The sequence below is a fragment of the Haliaeetus albicilla genome, chromosome 13 (genome assembly GCF_947461875.1).
Source record: "Haliaeetus albicilla chromosome 13, bHalAlb1.1, whole genome shotgun sequence".
Taxonomy (NCBI): Eukaryota; Metazoa; Chordata; class Aves; order Accipitriformes; family Accipitridae; genus Haliaeetus; species Haliaeetus albicilla.
The window spans coordinates 12982690-12988643 of record NC_091495.1 but is presented as its reverse complement, the minus strand read 5'-3'; positions in this window follow the sequence as shown (position 1 = coordinate 12988643).

The window sequence follows — 5954 nt, the reverse complement described above, 5'->3', positions numbered from 1 at the left end:
TATGATCTTTCTCTGGATGGTTTATTGCTCTCTCACCAGGGTAAAATACTCTAGAGCAATAGTGGTAGCTGAATGATTTTTATCCTAAAATAGAAGCAGGAAAGGTCTCTGGTGTGTTTGTTTATTTGGATCAGCTGTTCAAAGGCAGGTCACAATAGTTTACCCCCCACATCTGGAGTTGCAGTTCCTAGACCTAAAATTCTGGAGTTCTGGCCTGCCTTTCTGATCCTGTGAGCTGTGTATCAAATCTTCCCCTGTCTGAAGTGTGGCAAGACACATACGCATATCTTAGTCTAATGGAAGGAGAAAGAGCTGTAGGAATGATGCTGAGGCAGGCAGTGACAGTGACCCTCCAGGTGTGTTGACAGTCTGCTGTAAGATGAGACAGGTCTGGATATGCAGCTGGACCCCAGCATAACTTGTGTGTGTGTGTGTGTGTTAGCTGTGGTAGTTTACTCAGTGCTTGCTCGCTTCCTTCCAGAGCCTTGACTTTCTATTACCCAGCAGGCCCCTCTGTACCTAACTCTGATGTGGGAATTCCACTTGAATCCCTTGTGTAGCAAGCACTCCTTGGGAACCACAGTTTAGGAATACCTGGACAAAGGAGTCAAGGGTAGTTGACTTTGAAAAGAGTATCAGGTGTACAGTGGTCAGAGTGTGCGGTGCTCATTAAAGAGCAAACAAATGGAAAACTCTTTACATCTGTGTCTGCCACGGTATTTTAAGTCAATCTGAAGATTTGTACCATTGCTCCAGGGATAATTTAAAAACTGTTTTGATGTGTGAAACCTTGTGAAGATGCTAGAATCCTGTCTTTTCCCTAGTTTTCTTTTCTTGTGAAACATTTTGCAATTGTTGCAGAGATGCAACTCTTTAGAGACTAAAGCCCTGATCCAGAAGAGCAAGTCCTTACATCCTTATGAACATAAAACATGAAAACACATAGGTAAGAACTGGAGTTGACTTGGCTTCTAACTTGGTGATGGATGCTTTTTTTGGAAGCACTGTTCTGAAATGTCAGTAGGATTAAAAACAAACAAACAAAAAACCCCTCCATTTTTTTTCATGGGGATCATGCTTTGATTTATGCTACTTTGGTTATCGTCTAGCTAGCGATGCCAAAGCGTCTTGCCCAGATAAGCAGCTTTTATCTCTGGACTTCCGTTAACAAGGTTCATCCCAAACATGCTCTTAGAAGATACTAATGTCCTTGCCATTCCCTGGGTTATATTTTACGTAAAGATAGCATCATTTCCTGAAAATTTAGTGGGGGGAAAAAAAAAGATAGAAATTTGGAAGATAGAAAGCAAGTAGGAATGGGAAACTCGGATATCACACTTGTAAAGAACTGTGTTGGTTGGAAGGTTCAGACTTAATTGAAATAATCTGCTTTTTGCTGCCTTATTCAAGATCGGTCAAGATCGTAAAAACTCCTTCACTGTTCCATGCTAGTATGGAAAAGGCAAAGGACCTTTAGTAATATGATGTGGTCTGTTCCTCTTTTAGGGTTTTGGTAGTTGCCAACTCTGTACAAAAATGAGTCAGACCACTTTTTTTAAAAAAAAAAAAAAAAGAAAACTTTGTTGTTATTGTTTCAGGACAGAGGAGCTTTTCCTGTTCAGTATTGACATGCTGGATATGCTTTGGTGTCGCTTTAAAGTATTTCTATGCCAGCATTTACTTCTAAGCTGTCATTTCTTTTAGAAAGCCAAGCTGCTTAAGTTCTGTGGCAGTGATTCAGTTTTATTCTCTCTTGCCCAGTCAGTTATAAGTGCTGTCTGAAACTTTCCAGCAGTTGCTGCTTTTATAAGCCGCCTTTTCTTTCTTACCCATCTCCATGTAGATTCTTGGGTTTCTAAAGAGGTTTGCATTCATGTTGCATCCTTCCCTCCCCCATCTTTCCCCACAGGCACTGAGATCATGTGCATCTTTTTGGGACTGAGTATCTTTGAGGCTGCTGTTTGGAGCTGGCCAACAGATTCCAGTCTCCCTAGTGAGCATAGACCCATACAGCCAGAATAATTGTTCATGCCTTGCTGCCTGAGGAAAGAAGTTAATTTTGTTGACCTTTTCACTAAAGCATAGCTTCTTAATACTGCTTCAGATTACTGTTGTGGCAGCTGAACCAAAGACTGAACCAGATGTGAAGGTTATGACAGTAAGGTAAGAGATGTAGAGGAATGTGATGAAATACAAATGGAGGAATTTGCATGAGGGAACTGTGAAGTGGCGTGGGATGTTGACCTGATATGCAAATGGCTGATAGAGAGCCTTGCTACCAGGTCTCAAAAAAGTGCATATCGTGGGGGAAGATGAAGGCTGGTACAATAGAACAATAGAAGAGGTGTGAGGTAGGGATAGATGGAGACTGCTACTGTCAGAAGTCATGGAATGGGGCAGAGGTCAGGTGATAAGGAAGGGGCTGCAGAAGCCTACCTGGCTGGACAAGTTGAGATTCTTGCTAAAATGCTGAATAATAGAAGTCTTTCAGATGTGAAACCTACTTTTTTGTGTGTGTGTGTGACAGTCTTCCGTATCACACGCACTTCCTGTGTCCCTGCACCATTTTCCATTCTGGCAATCATGCAGAATTCAACTGAATTTTTTTAACAACAGAAATTCCAGAAACAGAAGTCACTGGCGTGGGAAGGAGAGGAAAGATACATTCTCTGAGCTGCTGCCACCATGCCCATCTTCCTTGGCACTGTTCTTTCTAAGTATTCTATCCCATTTACAAAAATTGTGCCACAAGCAGCAGAATTCATAAGACTTGGTCCCTTGGGATTTGTGTCTGTTACTCTTTAAGCCCTTGCTACCACACTAGTCCTACCTCCCACTTGAGTGCTGTAGTTAAGCAGGCGTAAATGTAAAATGGCTGAGTGGTTTTCATTGATCCCATGGTGGAGGGCGCTCATTTGGACCTCCTGGATCTAGTGAGTAATTGTCACGAAGCTGGAAGGGAACCAGGTATTTCTAAAGATCTCTCCACAAGTGATACAACTGTTTAGTTGTATCCGCAAAAGTTATCAGAAGGGGATGGAGCATAGTTATGTAAGTTTCTTTTCTTATGCAGGGAAAACTGGCAAAAACCCAAACATGAAAGAACGTGATGCAAGTAATTAAGTGATTCAGCTAGTTCTTATGGGCAATGCAATTCTTTGTTACTCGTTTCCTTTGTGATTTGCCTGAACTTGAGTCCTTTGCCCATGCAAAAATGTACAAGAGATCAAGATGAGAAAATACATATGAATACCACTTTGTATTGGAAGTACTTGCCTCCATTGAAGTAAGATGTATCATCCTGCAGTGCTGAGCAGGGCCTGCAATTTTGATACCTGTTCGATATTTAGTATGGTTAAACTTAGGCAAGTTGTGCTATTTTGGTGTACTTGCATGTTTCATGCTGCAGGAGTATATGAGCTTCCCAGTCATCCTCTGCAGTAGGGAAAACTGAGTGAGCTCTATATGCAGGGGAAAAGCAGAGGTCAGAGAGGCTGAAGTAACTTGCCCTGGTGTCACCTGCTGAACCTGCCCTGGTGAGGTGTGGGTGGGGGCCTTGACCACTGGATGGAGCTCTGATATGCTTTGTTGTATGAGTTAAATGTATTCTTCGTTGTCTTTGCTGTGCATATTTAGAAACAAGTTTCCAAAGTTATTGCTCAGCTCTCAAGGTTGGGAGCTCCACTTTCATTTGGGCCCTCCATGAAATGGCTGGATTTTAAGTGATAGTGGGTCCTCCTGAAGGATGTGAGGTCCTGGGCACACCTGAAAATCCTCCAGTCTGCTACTTGGTTGTATTTGAAGCTGTAGGGTGATAAGCTTTTGAGGAGCTGCTGCTTAAAATTATTGGCAAACACCCAGCCTTCTAGTTCCATCTCTGGACAAAACAAATCATCAGAATTACTGTCCAGTGCACAGATCATGATTTATCTGGCTGTTGACAAACAGGTATTTTTTTCCTGCCTGTTCAGTTTTGGTCTTAAATTGGTCTAAGGAACCATGTTTTGAGCCTTTTCAAGCAGTGTGAAGAACATCATTAATATCCAGTCTGACAAGTGTACATCAATCACAGAGGCACAACATTGAAGATGACAACTCTTCTGATACCAGCATGCTGGCCACTGGTGCCGTCTTCCAATAAGGTGCTAAATACTACAGCTAACATCAGTTGTGTTCATTTTGCTCTCCATTCATGAGCTGTTCTCTGGGTGACAGTGGTGTGAGAGAAGGGTAGTGTGAGGAATCTGTTTGTCAGGAGAGGACTGGTTACAAAGCTGCTGCCTGTTTCCTGGTTAATCATTGCTGGGAAATCTGCCGGCAGGTGGCATTGCTGTCCAGCTGGATGGTCATGGAAATCTAATTTTTTTTTTTTTTTTTTTACCTTTGGACATTGGCTTTGCACTTTCTTATTCTGAAACCCTATAATTAGTCTGCAAAGACCTAATTATGTGTTGATTATGGGGAGCATTTGTTACTGCTGTCCTATGAATTTAATCCAGTCTTTGTTCATTTCTTGCTCCTGCCTGTGCTGTGGACAGACAATAGTCTCTCATGCTGGTGCTTTAACTGGAAGCCTTTAACTTCTAAGTAGTTGAATGCAATAGGAGCAAGTTGCTGAGAGCCAGCAGGGACCTGGAAGGACCAGGTGTTCTTGCACCATCCCTACCTGGGGCTGCTGAGTTCTTCAGAAACTGCACCCTGCTCTTCATCTCTGAATAATTTCAGACCTCCAGTGCCAGAATACAGTGGAAAAGAAAAACCCACCTGAGGAGTATTTCACTGTCACTGCTTCATACCACATCTGGTTATTTAAATAGTCTTCAGACTAAATTAGGTGCAATCTGTTGCTTTAGGCAGCCTGACACTGCAGAGAGTAAGGTTGGAAAAGGTACTGCATGCACATGGACTGTGACCTAATAGAGGCCTCTGAGAATATGGCATTGTGATTACTGAACAGGTGTAACAAATTACATTCTGAGAGTAGATACTCTGATGTAGAAAACACATGTGCTGTTTCCCACACTGCTGCAGTATCTACTACTGGGTCAGATTAGATTAATTTGGTAGAGGAAAAATGTAACTGTGACTAAAATACAGAAGTGAGATGCAGTAATCTGGTTATCTAGCCAAGACTCTAAGAATTTATAATTTTATGAAGTGTACCCTATACACAGATAACCATAAATCATCACATAACTCAGTGCTTCTTGTAGCCCTTTTCCTCACCTTTGTCATGTTTAAGATCTCATCCTGCAAAGATTTTCCCTCAGTTTGAAGATATCTTTGTGCAGCAACTGCACAGAAAATATATGGTAGTCATTGGGAGACCTGAGCCCCGAACCCAACTCTCACAGCCAGCACAGTATCTTTCTGATGTAAGCCAGCTTGAAACATGGCTTGTCTGATCATACAAAGGGAACAAGAGGTCCCTTGTGCTGACAGCCTGCAGCATGGTCGGCAGTACCAGGGAAAGGCAGGGGCTGAGATTATGATGTCTCTGCCTGGCACAGGTGGGTGGAACTGAGGGAGGCTTAATAGCCCTTCCTGTGTTGCAGGGCACAACCAAAAAGGCTTTGACTTGTGCAGTCTAGTGCTTCTCAGAATGCTTGTTGGGTAAAACTACAGTGCAATGTTCTTTATCAGGGAGGTGTAGCAGAACACTGGAATATCAGAATGGCCATCCAGAATGGCCTACCTGTCTATAGTTTTCCTCCTGGGAGAGGCCTGTAGCAATGTTTGGGGAAGTAGTGTAAGCAACAACACTGAGAGATTTGCTTGTCCACAGCTTTTGGCAAGGAGTGGCTTAAGCCCTGTGCTGTAGGTTGTATCCTGACCACTGTGGTTTACTGACCCTCTGAACTCATGTAGTCCCCTTTTGGAACCACTCATCGGATCTCCAGAATCTGCCGAGCGATGCATTCCATACTTCAGTAATACTTCGTATGGGGAAAAAA